Raw genomic sequence first — 26,797 nt, 5'->3', positions numbered from 1 at the left:
TTCCTTTCAGAATCTTCTCTTATTAGCCTTCTAGACGTATTTCCACCCTGATGCATCTACGTGTGAATTTGACTGCATTTATACTCTTTGGGACATTGTACTTCCTATCTCTGAGGACTCATGTCATCAATTATGGAAATTCCCAGTCATTGGCTTTTTGTTTGTTTGTTTGTTTGTTTTTAATATTAACTTTCCTTTCATTCCCTTTCCTTTTCCTCTTCTGAAACTCCTATTAGGCATAAGTTGGACTGTTTTTCCTCCATGCTTTTCACATCAATTTCATAGTTTCAGTTTCTTTATTTCTCTATGTTAATTCTCCTCAGAGAGATCTTCTAATTTTCTGATTCCCTCTTCAACTGTTTCTAATCTGTTGTTTTATTTCTTCACTGATATTTTAGTATTAATGATTTTTTTACTTCTAGAAATTCTATTTTTATTGTGTTGTTCTTTTCTTACGCTTCTGATTTCTTATTATATGCTCTTACTCATTTAAGTTCATTTATTTTAAAGTCTCTAGGCAATTGTTCTATTTATCTGAAGTATTTGACTCTCCAATCCTTTTATTAGCTGGATCTTCTTAATCTCATTCATGTTGGACTTTTTTTATCTCATGTGTTTTATAACTTTTACGGTGAGTTCATCCTTAGTGGGAATTGTTTTCCTGTGAGACTTGCCTACAGTCTTGATTGTGAGAGCATCCCTCCAGTGGGATGTGAAGGGGAATAGGGGACAATTTGCGTTTTATTTGCTTCTGCAGGTGCCCCATAGGCATCACTAGCTCTGGATTTCGGGTTTCTGGCCCATGAGGCTTGCATATATTTGAACCACTAATTTTCCAGGAGCTCAAGCCAGGGGTTTCCATTTCCCTGAGTGCTTTTATTCACTCAGAGCCTAGGCAGAACTAGGTAAGCTTCCCCATGATCTCCCAGGGCCACAGGGCAGAATGTTTTCCAAACTTTCACTGGTATCTTTTAAGAGTCTGGGCTTTATGCAGTCATCTTAGCTCCTTATGCTAGCCCATAATCTTGTCTATCTCCCTTCATGGCTATTAAAATCCAACCCCAGGCAGTGCCTGCCCAACTACCATGCCCTCCTCACGGTGGCTACAGAGCTAACACACAAACCTGCTCTCCCAGGTTTTAATTTTCTATTTTTGGCACCCAGGTAACTCTACATTGAAAATTGAAGCAGACATAAGAGAACTTTCACAAACTTCCACTCCACATCTACATACCTACTAGCAACTACCCTCTACCTTTCCTCCTATTACTGTGGAAGAACCATTTGTGCCAAAAGGCCAGTCCCTCCACTTGGGCACTAGTTCCCATTCCCTCTCACCTATGCAAGGACATCACTCCAGTAATTCTCCACTCTCTCCTGCCCTAATTTTCGCTTTTTCCTGAATTACTCCTATCTGCATACATATACTGTTATTTTTCCTATCTTAAAAAAAAAATCTTTGATTCCTCTTCCCATTTAACTGCTGCCCCACTTCTCTGCTTTCTTTAGAGAAAACTTCTCAAAGTTTCTGTCTCCAATTCCTCTTCTCCATTTCTTTCTTATGCCCGTTGCAATCAAGCCCTTGTCCTCACCATTTCACCAAAACCACTCTTTTCTAGATCACCAATGACATCCACATTGCTGATTCAATTCTCAGTCAGCATTTTACTTGATGTAGTAGCAGAATTTGATGTAGCAGATCATTCCCTTCTCCTGCAAATCCTTTTATCTCTTGGTATTCAGGACTCCACATTTTCTTTGTTTTCCTTCTTTCTCATCAGCATTTTTCAGTCTCCTTTGATGATTCTTCATTTTCTCCCCAAACTCTGGAGTACCCCAGAGTTCAGTGTTTGGACATCTCTTTTCTACCACACTCAGTCCATGGATGACCTCTTCCAGTCTCAAGACTTTAAATGCCATTTATAGGCTGACAGCTCCCAAGTATATACCTCTAGCTTGTATCTCTCTCCTAAATTCATATGTCAAACTGCCCACTCACCATCTCTAATAGATTGCCCAATAGGCATGCCAAACGTATTTGTCCAAAACTGACCTCTTGATCTTTCCTACCAACTTTGCTCTACCCACAACAGGGCCTAGGAATAGAGAGGATGCAGGAAAATGAGACCAAAAATTTAATACCCAGATCTGACTACTAATTGCTGAGTCAAGCTAAATGTATTCAGATGCACTGAGATACCTTTAAAACTCTGTCTTACATTTCCCGTCCTCAGCTAGTGTACGCAAGGCGGGCCCTCGTCGAAAAAAAAACAAAAACAAAAACAAAAAAACGGTTTTATCAGTTGCTTGGAAAAATAAAAGCCGTCAATACTTGTATTTTCCTGACATGCTGTTCCTCAACCAAGGCTGTTCCACTCCCTGTGCAACCCTGGCCAAGTTTCTTAACCTCCAGAATTGCTTTCCTTCGCTGAAGATGGGGTCACCCCATCACATAGGGCTTGGGCTTAAGAAAGCTCCTGCACAAAGCCTTTAAAAATGTTAGCTCCCTGGCACTGAGAAGTAGGTGGGAAATTGGCTTGGCCAAGGGTAAGTTATCTATTCCACCCTTTTCATTCACTTTAACTAAATTGCCAGAGAAAGAGAGCATGACCTTGTTCCTTCTCATCCTACAGTCTCAGCTTAAATGTCGCTTTTTCAGGAAGGTCTGTCTTCACCACCCTAGCCAAAATAGGTGGTGCCCTGGGTTATTCTTCAGCACATTTCCTGTTATTGCCTTTACAGTCCTAATCAGGATGTGAAATTATTTAATTAACATATTTGCCGAATTGTTCCTTATCTATGTCCTAACCCCCAAGACACTCCCTGAGGTCAGAGCCCCTCTCTGCTTTTCCTCTCTTGTGTATCCTGTGTCCTTAAATTTGTGCTCCTTAAATTTGTTAAATCTTGTTTCTTGAGGTTCTGAGCCATGAGTTTGAAAGCTCTTTCCCCCTATTTAAAATAAATTATCTGAAATAATTTATTATTCTGAAATAAATTATCTTCTTAGTTCAGTCCTTCCTGCTGCTATTCACTTGCTTTGGCAGAGGAAGAGTGAAATATATTTAATTTTTTTAACTTATCAAAGCCATTAATATAAAGCACAGAAATGGTGAATTTTAGTACCTGAAACCCTGTGAATAATCATTGAGTGGAGCTATCCTCACAAGGCAATTTTCTACTTTCCCCATGAAATAAAACCCCAAAAATGTGTTACTATTGCAATCTATTTCCTTACTGAGACAAAGGCAGAAGAAACCTATGAATTAACATCCACCACTCCCCTGCTTCATGGATCCTTTCTGATCCTCTCCATGTGCTTGGAGATACACCAAACGTTAGATTAGTGTCATGTTTGTCACTTACATATGTGGGAAAAAATATGCACATACACAAACTATAATTTAGCAGCATCAGAAACAGCCACTGGACTTCCCTGGTGGCGCAGTGGTTAAGAATCCGCCTGCCGCTTCAGGGGACACAGGTTCCAGCCCTGGTCCGGGAAGATCCCACATGCCGCGGAGCAACAAAGCCCGTGCACCACAACTACTGAGCCTGCGCTCTAGAGCCCGTGTGCCACAACTACTGAGCCCACGTGCTGCAACTACTGAAGCCTGTGCGCCTAGAGCCTGTGCTCCACAACAAGAGAAGCCACCGCAATGAGAAGCCCGCGCACCGCAACGAAGAGTAGTCCCCGCTCGCCGCAGCTAGAGAAAGCCCATTCTCAGCAACGAAGACCCAACGCAGCCAAAAATACAATACAAATAAATAAATAAATTTATAAGAAGAAAAAAAATAGAAACAGCCACTGTAGTGAAAAAAGAAAAGAAAAGAAATTGCATTTAAACATAGTAGAAGGCAGTCATATCAACAGCACTGGGAAGGAGCTTTACACTAATTTGGGAAATTTTCCTCTTTTTCCTATTGACCATGGCCCAGCACAATGAATGGATTCCATTGGGATGCTCTCTGATCCCAATCCTACCATCTTGAGGCAAATTCAGTGGTCAGGTCCAGTTGCTGTCATTAGTTAGGGTCCAGAATTAAATACTTTTCCCAGACAGAAAGCCACAGCCAATCCTAACAGTCAGAGTAGAGGCAATGACATCTAGCACCCTCCTAGAAACAACAGAAAGGGCTCAGGAAGTCCCCCACTCACTCCTGGTTAGGGTCCCAAGAGGCCCCCTCTGGCCCCAATATTTCCTCAGAAGTACCAACAGCAGAAGGTCATTCATTAAACAGTGTCATTTCTCTTGGTATAGGTCCCTTCAGAAGTATTCACTAGCCACACCCATAGTACAAGGCAGATGTTCTGGCCCACTGCAGTGACCAGGACCAGGATTATCAAGGACCCTTCTCTATTGCAATACCCTATGGCCTTGGAGATGATGTTATAACTCTTCCAAGGAATCCAAATCATTCCTTAGCTATGGATAGACCCATCAGCTTAAGAGCCACATCTTGCAGGCAGCCAAAAAAAATTGGCATTTTATTGTTTTTAAGAATTTACAGGGTTCTTACTATGTATGAGGAACTGTACTAAGAACTATACATGCATTTGCACATTTATTTTCTACAACAATCCATAAGGTAGGTACTAATATTATCATTCCCATCACCAATGGAAAACCTGAAGCTTAGCAAGTGTAAGTAAATTCTCCAAATTCCATGTGTGAAGCAAAACCAGGACTCAAGGTTGAGTTGGCTTGACATTCAGAAGAATACAGTTAGCCACTATTCTATATTACCAGTGTATGGAATCCTTGCAATATGCTGCAGCTGGACTAAAGTTTCAGCCAGAAGGAGAGTATGTGGTGGGTTTGACTTAGAGAGACCAAAGTAGAAACTTCTTCTGAAGAACAGACCGTAGCTACTCAAAGTGGTCCAGGACCAACAGCATCACATCCTGATGCAAAACCTCAGGTCCACTCAGACCTACTGACTCAGAGTCAGCCTGTTAACAAGATCCTGGGAGAGTCTCAAGTATATTAAATGATAAGAAGCATTTGTTGATTTTGCAAATCCTCTAAATAAAATTTGTAGAAGAATAAGTCTATAACAGTAACAGAGGGGGAAATGTGAACTCATGAAGGACAGGGATGGTGACTTATCCATTTTCTAACTACCAGTGTCTGTAGAAACTTAAGCATATGACATATTTATTGAATAAATGAGTGGATAAAGAAGGGATTAAGGCACTTTGTGGCAGACACTGTCCTGGGCCACACAGAGCCCCTTTAATTCATTTGCCCCAACTTCCTTCTCACCACGTCACATGATACGGGATATTAGGTCTGGGTTTGAGGCCTAACCCTCCCTCTTCTAATGTTGGGCATCTTAACCTCTGCTCTATGCCATAGTTTCTCCAATTAGAAGCAAAATAGAACAAAAAGAGGACAAAACAATAGATGGGTGCAGGGCCTTGAAGACCTGGTCATGTTGGCTCAACGTGGGATAATCTGCCACACAGTTCAGGACTAGATTACAGTCTTATCCTTGCTTAAGTCCTGTGCAAGTCTTATGCCTGGGGTAGGGCAAATCTCCAGGAATGCAACGGGCTTGCTGTAGATTAAAGAGCTCTTGTCTGCCCTGCGCCTCCTGCCCGGGAGGTGGGAGCCACGGGTGTTGCCCTCCAGGATCTGAGCCAGCTTTCCTTGGCAGGAGTGATGCCTATTGTTGGAGCAGGGGCAGGGCCCGGTGATGGGGCTCCCAAGGCTGAGTTAGACTTAGATGCCACACACAAGGTAGCAGGGGCTCCTGGGACCCCAAGGCTGTTTCTCCACTTCCACCATTTGCACCTGAACCTTCATTATGCAAATGAGGCATTTTCTGGTCAAGTCTTGCCGGTAAATGGACCTTCTATAAAAGGAAGTGTTGGCTCACAGCCGGGCAGTGGAGCCGAGGGCCAGGAAAGGCATTGCAGCTCTGGCTTGCGGCATCCAGCACGTGGCTCCTGCGACACAGCCAGGGTACGTCAGGGTAGGATGGCCGGCAGCCTCTCTGAGGGCGGGAGCCTCGGAGGGCAAAACAGTCGCCTTGGGTCCAGGGAGGGTGGGTGGCAGAGCCAGGGGAGCAAAAGTGTTTCCTCCTCCAGAGTCTGAAACAGGAAAACAAACCTGTTGGACAAAAAACCTCCATGTTTTATTCACTCTGTTTACAGATGTCTTAAGCCAATAGAGTGATATGGAAGATAGGTCAGGTGCTGCAACTGGAAGACTGTCAGGATGGTCAGCAAAGCCTTCCTTCCCCTAGGCCGGCACTGACAGTGGCCTCACTGACCACCTTCCTCTCATTTCTCCCATCCTCTCCCCATCAGGTGGCATTAATGTCCCCAAGCCCTTGGACCACCTCTCTACATAGACTCTCTGGCGATAACTCATAGACAAGTCTCTACTATCTCTGGAAGAGGAAGGGGTCCAGGCCAATCAACCACTTGGCCAAGGTGCCATGGCCAGGGAGTGCCTGAGGAGACCCCAACAGCCACCAGGGCCATCAGGATCAGAGAGCAGCCCTCTCAGACACAGCAAAGGCTGTTCTGCCATCCCCGGCACCAAGAGTCTGCGAAACTTCAAACTCATTTCCTGAGATAAGAACGACATTTAGGAAGGCAGCCTGGAAATGGAAAACAAGTGACAAGAGCCTCACCCACTAGCCCACAGGGCCATCTGCCAAAGCCCGGTGAGCACAGCCCTAGGGGAGACCGCTCTGCTCCTCTCTCCACCCAGCCCTGTTCTCTCGCTTCCCCTTCTCTGCTCCGGGACTCCAGAGGAGGTCACGGAACATTTCACCATGATTTGACCACTGCCCTCAGTGGGAGTGATGGCCTAGCTGTAGAGCACCCAGGAGGCCAGCTGGACGCAAGCAAGAGGCAGTCAAGGTGAGTGGCACGAGCAGCTGCCTGGAGCCCAGTTTCTCCCACCCGTGCTCTCCTCCAGATGCTGCACACCCCTTCTAGCCAGTATGCCGGCCTCCACTCCCACCCTCCCCCAACCCAGCCTCCATTCTGCAGCCAGAAGGGGCATTTCCAGGCACAAGTCCAATCACATTGCTCCTGGCTTGAAACCTATGATGATTCCCCAAGGCCCTCGGATTCAGCCTGACTTTGAAGTCCTCCTGATCAATCCCTTAGGTCTCTCTTCACATCTGCCACATTGTGTCCCAGGCCCTAGGCTTACCCAGCTCTCGGAATCCATTCTACTTCCTCCTACTGGCAGGGGGTTGCCGCAAGTTTGCTGATGGCTCAGAACACCCCCACCAGCATCTTCTTGCCCCAAACCTACAGGTTGCCTGACCGACCCCTACTCATCCTTCCATGTCTGTCCTCCCCCATCCTGTCCCCAGGCCACGTGAGGCTGGGTGCCTCTCTGAAAGCACTCTGAGCCCCACCTCAGCGCAACGTAGGCCAATCGCCTGATGCTCGCTTCTGTTCCCAGCTAGACAGTAAACTCCACCAGGTACTATGCCGTTTTGAGGGGTTTTGTTTGTTTGTTTACCATTGGGCCTGGTACTTAAATGACAAGCAAATATTTATTAGACGAAAGAAGTTTTGAATCGATTAATTAACAAAAGGCCCAGAAAACAATTTGGACGAATGCCCCAGATCAGCCCTGCCAGCTTTTTACTCTCCCCAAGGCTCCCTCCAGCCATTACTGGGGGGCAGGGGTGATACTCGGTCTTGCCAACACCCACTGCGCACCTTCAGGCAGGTCGCTGCCCCTCTGCTCCTCAGTTTCTCTATCTGTTCTACTCTTCCTGAAACCAAAGCAACCAAAGGCAGCTTGATTGACTGACTCCTTTCTTTAAAATGTTTATTTCACTGTGGTAAGAACACACATGAGATCTACCCTCTTACAAGGGTTTCAATGTACACTACAGTATTGTTAACTCGGTACAGTATTGTATGGTTGACTCCCTTTGGGCGTGGGCTGGGCTGCTGACGGCCCCTGCACTCTGCTTGTCTTCCTGTGTCCTGGTCTGAGCAGCTGCATTACGTGGGACAGGGGTCCGGTGGCTGGGTGTGCAGCAGGTCAATCAAGGGAGGAAGTGTGTGCTGGAAAACAGCCTGGCGGGGTGGGGCCAGGGGCCAGGGAAGTTTCCTCAGAGTCTTCGGAGATGTTGTACTTCTTACCTCTGGGGAGCAATCAATCATTTCTCAGGGACCCAAGGATACAGAGAACAGAAACTGTGCCCCGCACAAAGGCCCTCACGGAGCTTGGGGGCCAAGGCAGGGGCTCACACAGGACACAAAGCAAGACAGGGAGATGGCAGAAGAGATGAGACATTTTGCCTGGGGGCCTGTGATCCAGCAAACTGCACCTTTTCCCATCTGGCTTCGGGACAGATAGCGTCACGCCCTGCTTTCCTGCTCCTCACCCCTCCTACTTACTGGTCTCCATAAAACTTCAACCAAGAGACCAGCACCTGTTTGTCTTTGAGCCTCCATGTGAAAATATATAGGTGCACGTTTTAAGACCAAACAGCCAAAAATGGATTAATGAATCAAAATTCCATTTTAAATTCTACCATAAATGATAATCATTGGCCAGTATTGCCTGAGCCTGGGTCCCTCGCACCAAAGGAAAATCAAACCATTGTTATTGGCTTATTGGCATTGATGACCTAAAAGTGAATCACCTTCTGTCACAGGCTATGAATGGAGTGAGAATTCAGGAAGCTACAAATGTTCTTTACTGATGCTTTCAATAAAGATAAGTGCACTCATTGTCAGAAGTTAAACCAAATGAATTTTAGGAAATAAAAGTCCCCTCTGAGCTGGAGGAGGGGATGATCGGAGCTGTGCGCAGAGAGAGGACCTGAGTCGCTTCCTTTCCAGGCTGTGGGGCAAGATTAGCTCAGCCCCCTCTTTGGAACATGCCTTTTTCTCCTCCTGCATTCCTGGCTTTCCAGGCTAGTTGAGCTTCCTAATTTGGAAGTCGCCACAGAACAAACCCTGACAGTACGTGGGTGTCCTGCTGTGAACTCCCTGAGAAGCAGTGGTCCTGGTTACATAACAGGCACCTCGGTTAACCCCTCCAAAGGCCTCCCAAGGCTCCTAAGCTGAGTGGGAGGTGAGGTTCTGGGCCCCGCCCGGCCCTGTTCACTGAAGCGGTGACATCCAAGCCCAGGCTCTATACCCACCCACATTCTGCCAGTGATGCCCGCTGCCCACCCCTTCTGCCTCTGCTACCCTCTCACAGAGGTGGCTATGCCAGGAATCTCACTTTGGGCAACCCTGAAAGGCAGGGACTTCATTTCCTTTGCATCTGCCCTGATGCTCACACACTGTTGGGCTTACCAAGGGCAGACAAGCAGTGAATGTGCAAAGACAGAGAGTGAGCTAAAGACAGAGGGAGGTGGAGGAGACCAGAAGAAAGAACCTTTGTCGCTCGCCATGTTTGAGCCCCTTCTGGGGGCTCTTACAGTTGAGTGCAGGCAGGGGTGTCCACAGAGGGGTGACAGATGATGTCCCCAGCACTTGCTTGGAGGTCTGACCTCATCAGTCAGACATCTCCATCAGATGTGGCAGGTGGGTAATGGGGTTGCTGGTCAGAGTGGATAGTATCCAAAATTTATTTTTGAATTTATGTATAAATATTGTTTTACCATTAAAGGAAGTTTTAAATAAGAATATAAACCATCCATGATCCCCAAAACACAACAACTGATTCTACTCCTGCCAAATCCTTCTGATAAGTTTTAAGTATTTTATTTTGGGATTGGACTGAGAGCAGCAAATTCCTATCCAAATCAACAGGGATTCTTGGAGCTAGTGTGTGCTTGTGTGTTATAATTTTCTGTCTCTTCCAGCCTGAGGGCTCGCTGAGGATGGGGACATGACTTTCACTTTGCTATCTCAGCATTTAGCCCAGTGCCTGATACTTAGTAGTTGCTCACTACACATTTGTTTAAAAAAAGAAATTGCCCCAATACCAGGACCTAGCCAGAAGTGTACATTTAAATCAAGAGGAGGGTGATGTATTATTATTTTAACTTTGAATAAATTTAAAATTCTCATAAAAATAGAAAACATGTCCAGAGTGGGGCATCAGAATGTCAACCAGTGGAACCCAGGTCAACATTGGAAGGGGACATCGTGCATTGAGTCCTGTGGGAGGGAGGACAGAAATGGCATAAGGAAACTGACAACCTGAACACTCAAAAGCAGGATAGGAGGAGGGAAAATCATGGGTCGAGGCAGGTGGCTGAGAACTAGGTCTGTGAATGGAAGGGGTCTGCCAGGGGGGTTTTCATTGTTGTGGGGATAAGTGTGAAGGCTTGTAGGAAACTCACCAGGCTGAATAGTAAGTGCTGCTCATAGATCTTTAGCTGCTTTATATTCTTAAAATAGAAATTCTGCTTTGGAGGGTATAGTCATAATTCCTAGTGGGGAAATTTTTCTCTGGGGAAAAATAGCAGTGACCATGTGATCATAGCATTATTACTTACATATGACACACAAGAAAATCTTTCATCAAGGCTTTGCACAGATTAGTTCAAACTATGGTTCTCTATCATTTATATTGTCTCTTTCCCAATGCATCCTTACATTTATAAGAACAATATGATCTATTTAATTGACACTTGAAATCTAAATGCCTTGATTGAACCTCAGAGGAAAATTCTAGGAAGGGCTCTGTTTACCACCAAATTATGTACAGAATAACCATGCCTTTACTGATAGGATGGCCTTCTTTTCTGGCAGATACGATCCTCCTTCGTAATTCAGGGACAACTTGGATTGCACTGTAGTGATTCCTGGATAAGGCACCTGGGCTTGGAGCCGTCACATGGCCTGCAGAGCAGTGTAGTCTGTCCTCCAGTTGGGCAAACTAAGTTAATGTTTAGTTCCCAGTTCTGAGCTTCTCTAGTAATTCTTTTTTTTTTTTTATAAGATTTATTTATTGATTGATTAATTGATTGCTATGTTGGGTCTTCGTTTCTGTGCTAGGGCTTTCTCTAGCTGCGGCAAGCGGGGGCCACTCTTCATCGCGGTGCGCGGGCCTCTCACTATCGTGGCCTCTCGTTGCGGAGCACAGGCTCCAGACGCGCAGGCTCAGTAGTTGTGGCTCACGGGCCTAGTTGCTCCGCGGCATGTGAGATCTTCCCAGACCAGGGCTTGAACCCGTGTCCCCTTCATTAGCAGGCAGATTCTCAACCACTGCGCCACCAGGGAAGCCCGTAGTTCTTTTTAATTTATTTATTTTATTTATTTATTTTTGGTTGCATTGGGTCTTTGTTGCTGCACATGGGCTTTCTCTAGTTGCAGCGAGCGGGGGCTACTTTTCATTACAGTGCGCGGGCTTCTCATTGCAGTGGCTTCTCTTGTTGCAGAGCAAAGGCTCTAGGCATGCAGGTTTCAGTAGTTGTGGCTCGCGGGCTCTAGAGCACAGGTTCAGTAGTTGCGGTGCACGGGCTTAGTTGCTCCACGGCATGTGGGATCTTCCCGGACCAGGGCTCAAACCCGTGTCCCCTGCATTGGCAGGTGGATTCTTAACCACTGCACCACCAAGGAAGCCCTCTAGTAATTCTTGACCAAGCCTCTATTTGGGAGTTTGGGGATTCTGTAGTCTTGGTTTAAAAAATTAATTACATGTTATCATGATATAGACTTTCTTGATGGGTCAGGCTGATCTACCTGTGAAGACATATAGAATAAGAGTGAATCTGCATGATGGATAAAGTGGGTGTGAGTCTCCAGATTGTAAATGAGTTAGGTAATGACACTGGAGAAGTCATAAATATTTGTGAATAAGTAATGAAGTGATAATTTGGAAGTACTTCCAGCAAGTCAACCTTGTTTTGAATCTCATCCATCTCCTAGAACCCTCCTAATCTAATAGAATCCTATCCGATTTAAGCCTAATCCTATGGAAGAGTCCTTCCTAATGTCTCTCACAGCCTCTGTTTCCTTGGGCCCCTGCCACTCTTCCAGTTCAGGTCCTCATCGCATCACGCCTGGATTCCTGCGGCAGCCTCCTCATCCATCTTGCTGTCTCAGATTTCTCCCTGCCTGTTATCCATTCCCCACACCGCCACCAGGCTCAGGGCTGGGCTTTTTCTAACATACCACTTTCCACATGCTCTGGCTCTGCTCAGAAATCTCTGACTGTTTCCCATCGGCTTCTGAGTGAATTCTCCATCCACAGGACAGAAGTTGAGGTCCTCCAGGCTGCAGCCCAGCTGCCCGAGCTTCTGCCCTGCCATTGCTCAAAGCACCAGCCGGGTGGAGGTGGCCACTGTCTCTCCCCAGCAGACCTGTGCCTCTCTGTTCTTTGGTCCCTATGGCCACCTCCTTTTGGCTCATCCCTAGAAGGCCGTTTCCCTTCCTCTCTGCCTCACCAAACCCAAACTTTCTATGAGGGCTCCATCCCCTAGAACTTCCCCCAACCTTTCCAGCCCATCCTGGTCTAATTGAGTGGCTTTCTTGTATTACTCATTCTATTTCAATAAAAACTTCCTGGAGATGCAGACTAACTTGACTCAAAGTTAAAAAACACAATTAGAGAAATTTCAGATACCAAGACCTATGCTTGAGGAGCTACTGTAGGGTCAGAGAGGCCTGTAGATGACCACAGACTCACCCCTGGCTCTGTGTCCACACTGCCTCTATCTCAGAAAGGTGGCAGGGAAGCTTGTGCTGGCTCCCCCATAAACCCAAGGCCGTGATGCCCCTCCTCTTCCCCACTCAGTAGGGATTTATGTCCATGCTTGCACTCTCCTTTATTATGCTCCATTGGATAATTTTAAAACTATCTATAGTTCCTCACTTGTTTTGAGGCAAAGGAATAGGAAGGAGATGGGAAGAGGTATTTGTTCTTATATAATTCTATTCCAGTGTATCAGTGAAAGTCCACTGAGGAAGACAGAAACCACTCTAGATAGTATGTCAACCAGAGAAGCGGTTCACAGGTTATAGAGATAGGACTGGAGGAACAGGAGAAGGAAGCAGCTTAACCAGCCCAGAAACCAGGGCCGTCAGGCAGGGGCTGCTTAGTGGGAGCTGGAACCATGGAGGGTGGGGCTTCCCTGTAGGACCTGGAACCAAAGAGGAAGCACAGCCACTGCCAGCGATGCCACAGGAAGGGCGGGAAGAGAGTGAGAAATTACCTTAAGTCTCCCTTTCTTCCACCCCGCAGTATTCCACCAGTGCCTCTGCTGATGTGAGCTGCCCGAAAGCTGGAGGGCGAGGGAGTCTGGGAAGAGTGGGAAGGGATCTGAGGGCACCTGGGTAGCTCATCTGCCCACAGCCTCCTTGACCCCATCCCTCCTTCCTCCTCAGCGTTCACACCGCCCTCCCCACACCTGTCAGATCCCCAGCCCTCCCCTGCTGCCAGGCCTCGCTACCTTCAGATGATCATCAGACGTCTCTGTGAGGTCCTCATGACCTTGGCCTCTGCTGCACCAGCCCTGACCTCTCTGCCCTCCTTCCTAAGCTGTTAGCACTGACAGAAGACAGTTGCAGAGCTGAGCTCCGTGGAGCCACCAGACGTGGACTGTTGACCCTCCTTGTGGGCCTCACGGATGTGGGATGATCCTTTGAACACCTTTTACTGATTTTCAGCGTCTCTCATCTTAACTCTCCCAAATCTTTCCTCAAACCCCCAACCAAACCTCACACCACCATACACATATGCATACATGATGTTATATTGTGGGTCTCAGCCTGTGAGCCTGAGGCACCTAGGAGACTACAGTGAAATCACAGGAGCACCACAGGATAGCTTAAATTTTCTAGGGACACCACACAATCTACTACTTTGGAGTTAGTTGGAGCTAACTACTTAATAAACAAAACTGTTAGGTATTTGGTTTTGTCTCAGGACACTGACAAATCCGCTGAGACACTAAAAGCACTTTGAACTGAGTTTGTGAAACTCTGGTATGTAGGGTTTCAAAGAAAAATATAAGGACCACCCGTGTGCCTACAATACAGCACAAGAAACAGAGCATTTCAATACTCTATTGAATGAAGCAAGGGAGGGGTCCACAATGGTGACACAGGAGGCGCCTAAGCTTTCCTCCTCCCGCAGATGCACCAAATGTACAGCAAATAAGGAGCAATTTCCTCTGAGAGAAATCCAAAAGCCAGCTGAATGGCACCTACACGCCAGGTGACTGAGAAAATGCCCGCATCGAAATAAGTGTGAAAGGCTGGACACACACTCCCCATAAACCCCAACCCCGGTACAGTGCCATACAATCAGGGGTGCGACTGGGGGTGGGAGTTGAGGATTCCCTGCTTCTCCCTGAGGAGCGGAGGCTTTGGACTCCACCTCTAGTGCCACAACTTTTAAGGCTCCCACCTGAGATGGGATCCCAGAACACCTAGCTCTGCAAGCCAATTGGACTTGCATCCATGAGCCCCATCGGACTATAGGAAGCAAAGGAGAGATTCTCTATGGGTTCATGAACACTGGCTGAGGCTATCCACCCAGGGCTCAGCACAGAGGGAGCAGGCAAAAATGCCCATCTCCCAGACTTTCCCTGGAAGGGGATTGACTGCCTACTTTACAACCTGCTACCCGAGGGTCCAGCTTCTAATTTGCAGGCATCGAGGGGCTAGCTACAATCCTCCATGGACCCCAGGGGAGCCAATGGGCACTTCCACCACCTTCTCCTTCTAGCTCATCCCAACTAGAAACCAGGCACCAACATCTCTCTGCAAGGAGCTCATATGCACGCTTGGTGCCCCAGCTTTTGTGGCTGCCGTTGTATAATTAAAATTTGCTGAGTAGAACTTGTGTTTTCACCAAAAAAAAAAACAGGAAATATATGAGGTGATGGATGTGTTAATTAACTTATTGATGGTGGGAATCCTTTCACCATGTATATATATATACCAAATCATCCGACTGTAGGTTTTTTAATATATTACAATTTTATTTGTCAATCATACCTCAGTAAAGTTGAAAAATAAAATAAATAAAATAAAAATAAATACTATTTAGGCCTACTGAGATTTCATCCATAATTACATCCTTCCCCACTTTCTGTCCATCCTTCCCAGAAGTAACTATCGGCCTGAATTGTTGCACTGGTGATTCTCTGGCTTTTCTTTATAGTTTTTATTACAGATGATTGTTTTAAAAAAAAAACGTATATGCATATCATTTAGATTTGCATGTCAACCTTCATCACATTTTCCACCAAATGCTAACCAGTCTCCTGGCTGGTTTTCCTACCTCTTGATTTATCCTACTGCCATTCCATTTACTTCTTTAGTCTCTGATCAGGTCATTTCACTGCTCAACAACCTTCAAGGACTCTCCATTCACCACTGAAACAATTCCCTTCACAACCTTAATATTCTGAGCTTCACAAGTCTTTTTATTTCTCTGAGCCTCAGTTTCATAATCTGTAGAATAGGAATAAAAATACTCACCTTGCAGGATTGTTTTGAGGGTCAAAAGAGACAATTATGCAAAGTGCATACCATGGGGCCTGACACATAGTAGGAATACAAGACACTGGAGCTGATCTTATTTTTATTACCCCTCCATTATTTTTATCACCCCTCCCTGGGCTGTTCTTTTTTTTTTTTTGGCTGCGTTGGGTCTTCGTTGCTGCGCACGGGCTTTCTCTAGATGCGGAGAGCGGGGGCTACTCTTCATTGTGGTGCACAGGCTTCTCATTGCGATGGCTTCTCTTGTTGAGGAGCACGGGCTCTAGGCGCGCAGCCTTCAGTAGTTGTGGCATGGGGGCTCAGTAGTTGTGGCTCGCGGGTTCCAGAGCACAGGCTCAGTAGTCGTGGTGTACAGGCTTAGTTGCTCCGTGGCATGTGAGATCTTCCTGGACCAGGGCTCAAACCCATGTCCCCTGCATTGGCAGGCGGATTCTCAACCACTGCGCCACCAGGGAAGTTCTTGGGCTGTTCTTTTTTTAATGACCATTGTTCCTCCTCTATGAACTTCCCCCCCAGGCATAACACAGGGCCCCCCCCCCCCCCCCGCACACAGTGAGTGCTCATGTTTGTTGAGTGTGAAATAAACCAGTCTCAGTGGTCAACTCACACACAAGTTAATAATACCTGGAGTGGAGATTTCTATTAATTGGTCTTTGAAGAACCCCAAAGGGAAGTCGAGATTTCCTGTTCTGAAGGGGAGGAGGGCACTGACATTTTCTCTTGCTAAGGAGAGTAAATAAGATGTTATAAAATCTTTAAGACATTTTCAGTAGCAATGTGTGCGTATAGGCTTGGGCTGGGCTGCTCCTCCAGCTGGCTTTTGTCAAGCATTAGTTGGCTGCCCTCAAAGCAGAGCTGCCTGCTCGAAGACCGCAGGATTAGCTGGGGCCCCAGCTGGTGGGAGGGAACCCATTCCTCTGATGTGCACGGTTGCCTCAGGGCCTGGAACCCATTCCTTGCTGATTTGTCAAATGACTATTTTAGGGCTTCCCTGGTGGCGCAGTGGTTGAGAATCTGCCTGCTAATGCAGGGGACACGGGTTCGAGCCCTGGTCTGGGAAGATCCCACATGCCACGGAGCGGCTGGGCCCGTGAGCCACAACTACTGAGCCTGCGCGTCTGGAGCCTGTGCCCCGCAACGGGAGGGGCCGCGATAGTGAAAGGCCCGCGCACCGCGATGAAGAGCGGTCCCCGCTTGCCGCAACTAGAGAAAGACCTCGCACGAACCGAAGACCCAACACAGCCAAAAATAAATAAATAAATAAATAAAGTAGCTATAAAATTAAAAAAAAAAAAAGAGCCTAAAGCCTCCAACATTAGGAATTTGAGGCTATAAAAAAAAAAAAAAAAATGACTATTTTAGATCCTGTAGAGTTGGCCGGAGTCCCTAGTACACCCATGTCTTTGTGTGTGAACTGCTTGCCACTTGCCTCTTCCCTCGGGCTTTTTCAAAGAGGACTGAAGACATTAATGGCTGTAAATGACTGAGATTCTCTAGTTATGGTTGTATTTATTCATAATTTTGACAGGTTGTCTCCTTATTGAGAAATGGCATGTTTCTTATCTTTTGAGAAAGATTCTTCGTATTAATCTGAGAAGTGGTACTATGCATTATGCTGGGGTAGGGCAACGTGTAATCAGTCTTAGCAAAAATAGAGCCCAAGAGGCCTGTGGTCCCTACAGAACCACTTCATCTTTAATTTGGTTTCTTTCCCCAGTAGGTCCTCTTCATCCAACCCTCTCCATTCCCACTGCCTGACCTTCAGACTTCTTAAGGGAAATCATCATTTGTTCTCCAAGGAGTGCCATGTTTTAAAAACTATGTACATACTGAAAACCAGAAAGACTTGCATACACATGCAATTATTTGAACTTAACTGCACATGTATATGAATATATTTCTATACATCATATCAACAAAATAGAATAGTGTTCTATGATAAGAAATGTATATAAACTACTCAAAAAATGATAAAAGTTTATCTTTTTTCTTGGGTAGCACAGAGTGACCTATCAAATGCCAATGGTTATGCTAACATTTACTTTAGTGAAGAGATAATTACAAGGGTTGAAAAGCCTATTGAACCCATCAGATTGTCTACACATCAGCTGGTTTTCATCCAAACCAGTTTATAATCTAAAACAGCAAAGTCTTTACTTTACATGCAACCAAGGTCATAACCTTTTGGTTCTTTTGTTCTTAAAAATGTTCCCTGGTCTGAGTGACCCCAACCAAGTTTCAAGTTGTCTCTGCACTTCTGAATGTGGTTCTGATGCTAATGTCAGCAGGGTGAAGGTGAGAGCTGACCAATGTTTCTATTTGCAATTTCCACCTATGGAAATGTGTCTATGGAGGCAGACATGGCCTCTAATGGCTTCCAGGCTCACTGACTTGTAAATTACATTTGTATAGCCAATTCATAGGGTCCCGAAGGAGTAATAGGTTATCCCCGCTTTTGTATATTTTGTTTGGAAGTCCAGGTAACTCACAAAATAACCCTTTTCTCAAAGATCTTAGTTACCACTTGTGATTTGACATTGAAAATACAGATGCATTAGATGATTTAAAACTTCTTGCTGGCTTTTGTGAAAAAACAATCAAATGTCACGCAGATGCACTTCACTCTACACAAAAATGTCAAGAGTTGCACGCAGAGCCAACGTTCTCTCTCCCACTGACACTCATCTCTGAGGGGGCTTTGCCTTAATTTCAGACAGAACTCCACTTGGCAGTGACCTCTATCACTGAGGCTGTGCCCTGCCCACACTTGGAATTATTAAGCAAATAGTTGCTGATAGCAACTGGACAACTTCCTGTTTAAATAAAACCTTGTTTTTGTTTTTTTTTGGTAAGACAGTTCTTTGGTGTGCCTAAAAATCCTTTGTAAAATATTGATAATTACTCTTACTTACCCATTATGTAACCTTGAACTTTCTTAAAATAGTTTCCTTAAACCCTACCTAGAACACCTATGTAGGTTTGTTACGTAATCATGTAAAGTTTCAGGTTTGGACTTTCATGCTTTCAACCAAACTTTATTTCCCAGAAAGGGTAGGTGTTCATTCCATCCTTCTCCTTTTCACCATTACTTCATTCATCCTTTCAGCTGACATTTACTGAGGTGCTTCTTTATGCTGGACACCACAATGGACTTTTTTAATCTCAAAGTGAGAAAGACCGTCAATGGAGGAGGTGACTTTGTAAGCAAATTATTGTAATAAGGTCAGATAATTATCACCAGAGAGGCACCAGTACTGACCACCTTGCTTGAAGGAGTGAGAGAAGTTTCCACAAGGAGGTGACATTTGAGCTTGATCTTGCAAAAGTTTGTCAGGCAAAAGAGAAGGAGGGAAGGACTTTGAGGTAAAAAAAAATATCAGCATGAGAAGGCAGGGATGGTATGAGGAGCGTTTGGTGGTACAAGGTGGGGAGTTGGCAATTCACGAAACATACATGCACACACATACATAATCAGATACCTACTATATTGCAAGCACTGGGCCAAGTATATGTTTTTTCATTATCTCATTTAATTTTCCTAACAATGCTATCAGGTTGGAATTTTTTAATCACCATTTTATAAATGAGGCAGGTGTTATCATTGCTACTTTACAGATGAAACTCTATATGGTGAAGGGACTTACCCAAGGTCTTAGGGCTCATCTGGTGTCCCTAACGCCAAAGCTTTTACTCTTAATGACTGTGTAAGCAGGTTCAGGCAAGGTGATGAGGGTCTTTCCATGCCATGTAAAGGCTTTGGCATATATTCTGCTGGCAATGGGACACCATCAATGTGTTTTCAATAGGGCAATGACGTTTCAAAAAGGTAAAAATACAGCAGTGTGGAGGAAGGGTGGAAGTGGGACGAGACCAGAGACAGGGAAACGAATTAAGAGGGCATGAAAATAGTCTCGGTAAGGAATAGTGAGGACCTGAACTAAGGCAGGAGTGATAGAGCAGCAAAGATGGAGTTGAAAGATAATTCAGAAATAAAATAGAAAGGATATATGTAGAGTGATGGGTGGCCAGGGTTACCAGGTTTTTTGCTGAAAGCCACAGAACCTATGTATTCCATCTGGTTTAAGAAGAAAATGAATTTGCTAAATGGTATAAGAGAGGCTACAGAGTCTTTTGGTAGGCGGTGGGGCAGGGCAGGGAAGGGAGGTGGGGCGTTCTGAGAATCAGATTTACAAGCCCTGTAGCTAAGAGAAGTGCCTGAATTGCATCAAACTGTTCTAGTGGAGACCTTGCTACTGCCATCACTGGGCTTAAGAACTTAGGTACCAAGTATTAGTTTCCTATTGCTGCTGTAATAATCTACCTCACATTTATAGTCTAAGACAACACAATTTTCTTACACTTCTGAAAATCAGAAGTCCAAAATGGGTCTTACTGGGCTAAACTCAAGGTGTCATCAGGGCTGCATTCCCTTCTGGAAGCTCTGGGGGGGGGTCGGTTTTGGGGGGGCCTCTTCCACCTTCTGGAGGCCACCTCACTCCTTGGTTCATGGCCCCTTCCTCCATCTCAAAGCCAGTGGAGTGACATTGTCGAATCTCTCTGCTTTTGTCATGGCAGATTCTCTCCCTCAGCTTCCATCATCACATCACCTTCTCTGACACGGGCCCTCCTGCCTCCCTCTTATAAGGACTCTCTGGATTACATCAGAGCCACCCAGACAATCCAAGATAACCTCCCGCCCAGGATTCTGAGTGTGATCACACCTGCCACGCGAGGTCACATACTCATACCCAGGTTCTGGAGATTCGAACAAGGACGTCTTTGGAAGACCATTATTCTGCCTTCCACAGAAGCTTTCCCTCCAATTCTGGGCTCAGGTCTTTTCCCCAAAGGACCTCACCACCCTGTCTGTGAAATGCTGGATGTCACCACATCCACCCTTATCAGGATGCCCTCAGCACAGGCCTTCTTCATGCCCTAAGCTTTCAAATCATGGTTGTACATGATCAGGGGAGTCTGGGTCACATGCCCAAACCTTAGCTGCAAGAGAGGCTTGGAGAGCAGGTTCTGACTCCTGCCTCGGGCACAAGCAGGCTCCTAAGAGGGGGTGTTCAAAAAAAGTTGCTAGGTGATCGAAAATATGACAGATATCTACTAAACCCAGCCAAACCCCAGACCGTGGCTTGGGTTCTGCTTCGAGTACCACTCTGCAGAGGAGCATTTGCAAACTGGAACCAGGACAGCAGGGATGGAGATGGAACCTGACGCCGTGACTCAGGAGTATTCCGTAGACTTGGGACATAAGGCCAGTTGCAAAAGGCACATGATTGAGGTTTCCTGATGGTAAAGGAAGGGCTCGCACACGGAAGAGGGATTGGACTTGTGCGTCTTCAAAGGCAACGCTAGGACAGCAGGGTGATGTAGTAGCAGGGTGTTCGGCCTCTCATCAGCATGCTCCAAGACAGATGCGCTGCCCCGACAGGCGGTGGGCTTGCTACCACTTAGAGTTTTAAGGCAGAAGCAGGATGACAAGATATTGGGGCACAAAGAGAGAATTCAAATAGCAGCTGAGAATTGCACTAAATGGCTTCTAAGTATTCATCGTTTTGTTTTTACCCAATAACCCAGTCATTGAGGGGATTAAGGGCCAAATCACAATTTTACGTGGAAGTAGCGTTTTTAAAGAGAAATGCTTGATTTTTAAAATCTTGCCTTTAAATTTAATTTTCTGATTCCCGATTCCTAACTTTTTTTTTTTTTTTTTTTAACCAGTAAGTAAGTAACATTTTAAAACTCTGTAGCGTGTTCCCTCTCTGACTCCAAAGTCTGGTTTTTATCTCGGGCCTGCTGCCGTGCTGGAGGACTTGACGTGCCTTCTGTGTTCGGTAATGTCTTCATCTGAACAACAGGCCTGGAAAGGTTGATCCCCCGGTGACGAAGCCAAACATTGACTGGATAGAAGTTGATGAATTTGTATAGGAAATAAGCGATTTCGATCTGTTTTCCTTTTTCTATGTATGCAATTCCCCATCTGCATTCCAGCCTCGGTGGAGAGGCCCTGGTCAGCCGCCCCAGGTTATCGCCACCGTGCAGAGATGATGGAGGCTGAGAGTGGGGGCCATGTTGACCTGCTTCTTCCCAAACCGCTCCAAGGGTTACACGTTTACACACACCCACAAACTGCGTTTTGGAAGGTTATTTTGCAAAACAGAATCTCATGCAGGGAACTATGTGCATTTCTAAGCTAAACGTCAAGATGTTTCTGCTTGGATTTAACCTGACCTTCTTTCGTTCTGATCCAAGCTCCATGTGGCTTGATATGATGCAGATTTCCGGAGTGACCCAGGCATCATGAGTAACAGGCACTTAGGGTTTTGTATTCTTTCTTGTAAAATGGGAGAAAAAACTTCTGTTCATCTGCAAAGCACCACAATGGATGGTGTTTCTGAAACTATCATAGATCCCATGTTCAGAGTGGGGTGTGTGTGTGTGTGTGTGTGTGTGTGTGTGTGTGTGTGAGAGAGAGAGAGAGAGAGGTGCTGGTGAGGATAAGGAATGGGAGTATCGGAAACTGCAAAAAAAATTCTGAGTGCTTTGTCAACCTTCTTCTACCAATTAACCTTCACCCCAAATAACAAAAGGCAATAATGTGATATATTTATAAGCATTTTCCCCCTTTGTTCTTAGAAAGCATTCCTTCTGGGTTGTTTTGTTTTAGTCCTGAGTAGGCAGCTCTGCTGCATGAGAACAGAGGGAATCTTCATAAGCAGGTGTCACAATAGCACAAAATTTACAACGAAAGGTACACTGACAGTTACTCAAGATACGGATCTTACAGCCTGTGCAGTGATTAGCTAGAATGCTAAGCAGCCATTCCCCCAGATGACTGTAATTAGTCATCTTTTAACACAGCTAAACCAACTCTCAGCGTCTCTTCTTAGATGTTCTCTAGAATCTATAAATAGAATACGATAAGCATTCCCCCACATTATATTCAGTCAAATTCTTGGCGACAAGGGTCCTCTCCCTTGTTTCTCTTTCTCCACTCTCCACTCCCTTCCTCTCTCCTTCCTCCACCCAGCCCTCTCCTGCCGGCAATCCAGCCCAGACACTGCTCTTCACTCTCAATTTTTCGCTCTTTTTCTTTAGAAGAGAAACATTTTGCATCTGACCTTCCCCCCCCAACAAGTGGTCAGAGTTCCATGCGTCCTCCTTCTTAAAGACTCCCTAAAAGCCGCCCAGCCATCCTGCCCCCCAGCCCTGCAGGAGTCCAGAAGTCCAGGTGGCCAAGCGCTAGTTGGGGTGGGAGGTACCACGATGCCCATACTCTAGCGGGGGGAGGGAGAGGCAGGAAGGAAGGAGGCTGAGCAAGGGGGTGGGAAACAGAGGGAACCTGATGCCCTGGAGGCCTACGTCCCATTGTCCCATGGGACGTTAACCCCATGATCCCGACTCCTGCTCCAGGACAGTAAGACTGCAGCCGAGGCAAGCGACCCTGTGCTCTTACAACACACCTGCTCCACCCATAGCTCCCCCAGAGCTGCCGCAGGACAAACAAGCCAGCCATTCCCACCCCCAATTACATGCAGGTTCAGAATGTTCAAAGGTTTAGAGGGAGGATGCAGTTACTGAGCATTGAAGTACAGCCCACAGAAGGGTAAGCAGACCGCCTTGCTGCCCCTGGGCGGTGCAGGAGTCTCATCTCCTCCCCTCCACCCCACCTGACATGCCTCGTACCTTCCCCCCCTCACTCTCCTCCACCAGGCACACACACACACACACACACACACACACACACACACACACACACACACACACACACACACGCGCGCGCACACAGACTCAGACCCCTTCAGATCCCCGAGGTCACATGCCAACGGCGGTCCTGGACTTGGAAAACAATGGGCCATTTCTGAAACCCACGGAGGTGGAATGGGGACTTTTCCAGCAGGCTTTCTGCTCCTGGCCCTGCACTCACTGTGCCCCCCTCAGGCACACCCCACCCTCCCTCAGGCTCCCCGAGCCTGAAAGCACAGGGTAGCTAAAGGAGCCTTAATTTCTGGGACTCTGCCCTCTTCTCTTCAAGGAAGTTGCTGACAGGATAGGGCTTTCTCATCATCCTAGAAATCTCACTTGCTTATGCTCTGGCCCTTACCCCTGATTCACCCTGTCCTCCCTCCTTGAAATTCCCTGGGATCCGCTCTTGTCGCTGCTGACTTCCCGTCCCCGGTACAGAGCACCTGGCCCTGAACCATCTGTCCACTTTCTGGCCTCATCCGGCTAGACTGGTTTCCTTTTGCTTTAGCAGCTGGGGGAGAGGGAAAGGCCTGAAGAGGGGCCAGGAGCATCAGCCACCAAAAGGAAGAATGATAACACCAACTAGACTATTTAATCTTTACGTTTGGCAACACTGTCAATACGGTATCTGATATTCACTCAACACATAGTTATGGGGTGGGGGCATCTCTGTGCAGTCACTATTCTGGGCTCTGGGGAAACAGACGGAAAAAGACAAAGTCCCTGACCTCGTGGAGCTTCCATTCTAGAGGAGGAGATAAGCAATAGACAAATAAACAGAGAGTAGGAGCCAACTAGCGCAATGGACATTTCTCATTCTTTTTAGCTGCCTAGAACCTGAACCTCCATCCTGTGTCTGGAGACTCTCTACCTGATGGAGTCTTGTGGGGATGCAGAGGCCATGGCCTACTACATAGAAATGAAAAATGCCAGAGAGCAGTTTGACCAGCCTCTGTTGTAGAACAAGCCAAGACCTGTGGTCAAAGCTTGACCAGTCAGACACACTGGCTCATACTTGGGGTCAGGAGTTGGTGATCCAAGGACACGGGGCTTGCAGAAAATTCTCTCTGACGGTGGCAGCATCTGCAGTGAGATGGAGATTCCAGAACACCAGAGGTGGTGGGTGAGGCAGAACTAGTGCCCAGCTCAGGAGCCTTGGTGATGTAACCTGTGGCAGCAGAGACAGCAGAGTTCTCACCTGTGGGTGGGGTTCATGCATTGTTCGTGGCTATGAGTCACTGAACCTTCCCAACTATTCCTTGAGCTCTCAAAGTCTATTAAGAGATCCCTTTTGTACTTAAACTAGCCAGGGTTTCTCATGCTTTCATCTAAAGGTAGGTAATACTTGACATAGGTATTTACAAGTACAATGATAAAAACAAATCCATGTGAGGAGTTTTCAATGATGGAGGCTGTTTTATTTAAGTGATCAAACACAGCTTCTCTCAAGAGAAGACTTCTAAGTCTCTCCAGAAAGCAAAGCCACATAAAGGCCTGGGGGAAAAGTATCCCAGAGAGGACAGCAGGGCAAATGTGAGGCAGTAACAAGCTTGTAAGTCCAAAGAATTCCAAGAAGGCCTGCGTGGATAGAGCTGAGATAGAAGTTGAAGTCAGAAGGATAAACAGGGGACTTCCCTGGTGGCGCAGTGGTTGAGAATCCGCCTGCCAATGCAGGGGACACCGGTTGGAGCCCTGGTCTGGGAAGATCCCACATGCCGCGGAGCAACTAAGCCCGTGCACCACAACTACTGAGCCTGCACTCTAGAGCCCGCGAGCCACAACTACTGGGTCCGCATGCCACAACTACTGAAGGCTGCGCACCTAGAACCCATGCTCCACAACAAGAGAAGCCAACACAATGAGAAGCCCACACACTGCAACAAAGAGTAGCCCCTGCTCGCCACAACTAAAGAAAGTCCGCACGCAGCAATGAAGACCCAATGCAGCCAAAAATAAATAAATTAATTAATTAAAAAAGAAAAAAGAAAAGAAAAGAAGGATAAACAGGGTCCAGAGCCAGTGAAGGGCTAGAGCTTTGTGTGGAGTTTGCATTTCACTCCATGTGTAAGGGAAGCCCCTGGGTGGTTTCAAGCAGGGGGAAGCCTGATCTTAAATAGTTAAAAGATCTATTTAAGTTAAAAAGATCGCTCTGACTGCTATATGGAGAAGTGCATGTAGCAGGACAAGAGTGGAAGCAGAGGATCAGAGGCTACTGTGGTGGCCCAGGAGCGAGGGGGTGTGGCTTGGTCTCCATCAAGACTTAGGATGTTTGAGGAGGGGGTGATGAGAAGAGGTCAGATGAGGAACACATTTTGAAGGTGGAACTAACAGGCCTCACGGTGGATTAGTTATGGGATGTGAAGGAAAGAGAGAAGTCAAGGGTGACCGCACGGTTTGGGGACTGAGCCACTTACCGAGGTGAGGAACATTAAGAGACAGGCCAACAGGTGCGTAGGGAGGACGGAATTAAGAGTTCAATTTTAGAGAATTCCCTGGCAGCCCAGTGGTTAAGACTCTGTGCTTTCACGGCCGAGGACCCGGGTTTGATCCCTGGTTGGGAAACTAGGGTCCTGCAAGCCACTCGGCCAAAAAAAAAAAAAAGAAGAATTCAACTTTATCTTCTGTAACATCATGCGTAATGCTGTACGATCTCCTTATTTTTTGATGAACCATAGTTTATTTAATCAGTCCCCTATTGCTCATCATTTGGGTTGTTTTCAGAATTTCCCCTTATCAAAATTTTGCTATAGCAAAACTTTTTATATATCCATGATTATAATTATATTCTTAGAATATATTTCTAGAAGTGAAATTTCTGGGTTGAAGGATGGTTTAAGGATTTTGATACATACTGTCAAATTGTCCTTGGGGAAAATCACAACTAGTTACATTCTACCAACAAAGTATGAGTGTGTCAGTTTCCTCACATCTCCTCAATGCTGACAATATTTTAGAAAAAGGTTACAATTTGACTAGCCGTATATTTCACCGTTTTAATTTGCACTTCCTTGATTAGGAATGATGCCAAACATTTTTTTTTTTTTTAAAGAAATTCACATTCTTTTATTTATTTATTTATGACTGTGTTGAGTCTTCGTTTCTGTGCGAGGGCTTTCTCCAGCTGCGGCGAGTGGGGACCACTCTTCATCGCGGTGCGCGGGCCTCTCACTGTCGCGGCCTCTCTTGTTGCGGAGCACAGGCTCCAGACGCGCAGGCTCAGTAATTGTGGCTCACGGGCCCAGTTGCTCCGTGGCATGTGGGATCTTCCCAGACCGGGGCTCGAACCCGTGTCCCCTGCATTGGCAGGCAGATTCTCAACCACTGCGCCACCAGGGAAGCCCCGCCAAACATTTTTAACAGACTTGTAGGCTATTTTTCTTTTGTGAACTATTTGCGCTTTGTCAGTTTTTAATTGGAATTCCACCTTTTCCTTATTTACTTGTAAGAACTATTTATACATTAGAGATATGAAAATTTGATTTGTTGTATACTTGCAAAGTCTTTTCCTAATTTGTCATTTGCTTTTAAATATAGTTTATGTTTAATTTCTTTCATAAACATGTTATACTTTTAGAGAAGTTGGTTCTGTGGTGTCTTACATATTTTTAAAATTTCTACTGGATATGGGACATTTTTATTATA

The sequence above is a fragment of the Balaenoptera acutorostrata genome, chromosome 12 (genome assembly GCF_949987535.1).
Source record: "Balaenoptera acutorostrata chromosome 12, mBalAcu1.1, whole genome shotgun sequence".
In the NCBI taxonomy this organism is placed as follows: domain Eukaryota; kingdom Metazoa; phylum Chordata; class Mammalia; order Artiodactyla; family Balaenopteridae; genus Balaenoptera; species Balaenoptera acutorostrata.
This window is presented reverse-complemented; position numbering follows the sequence as displayed.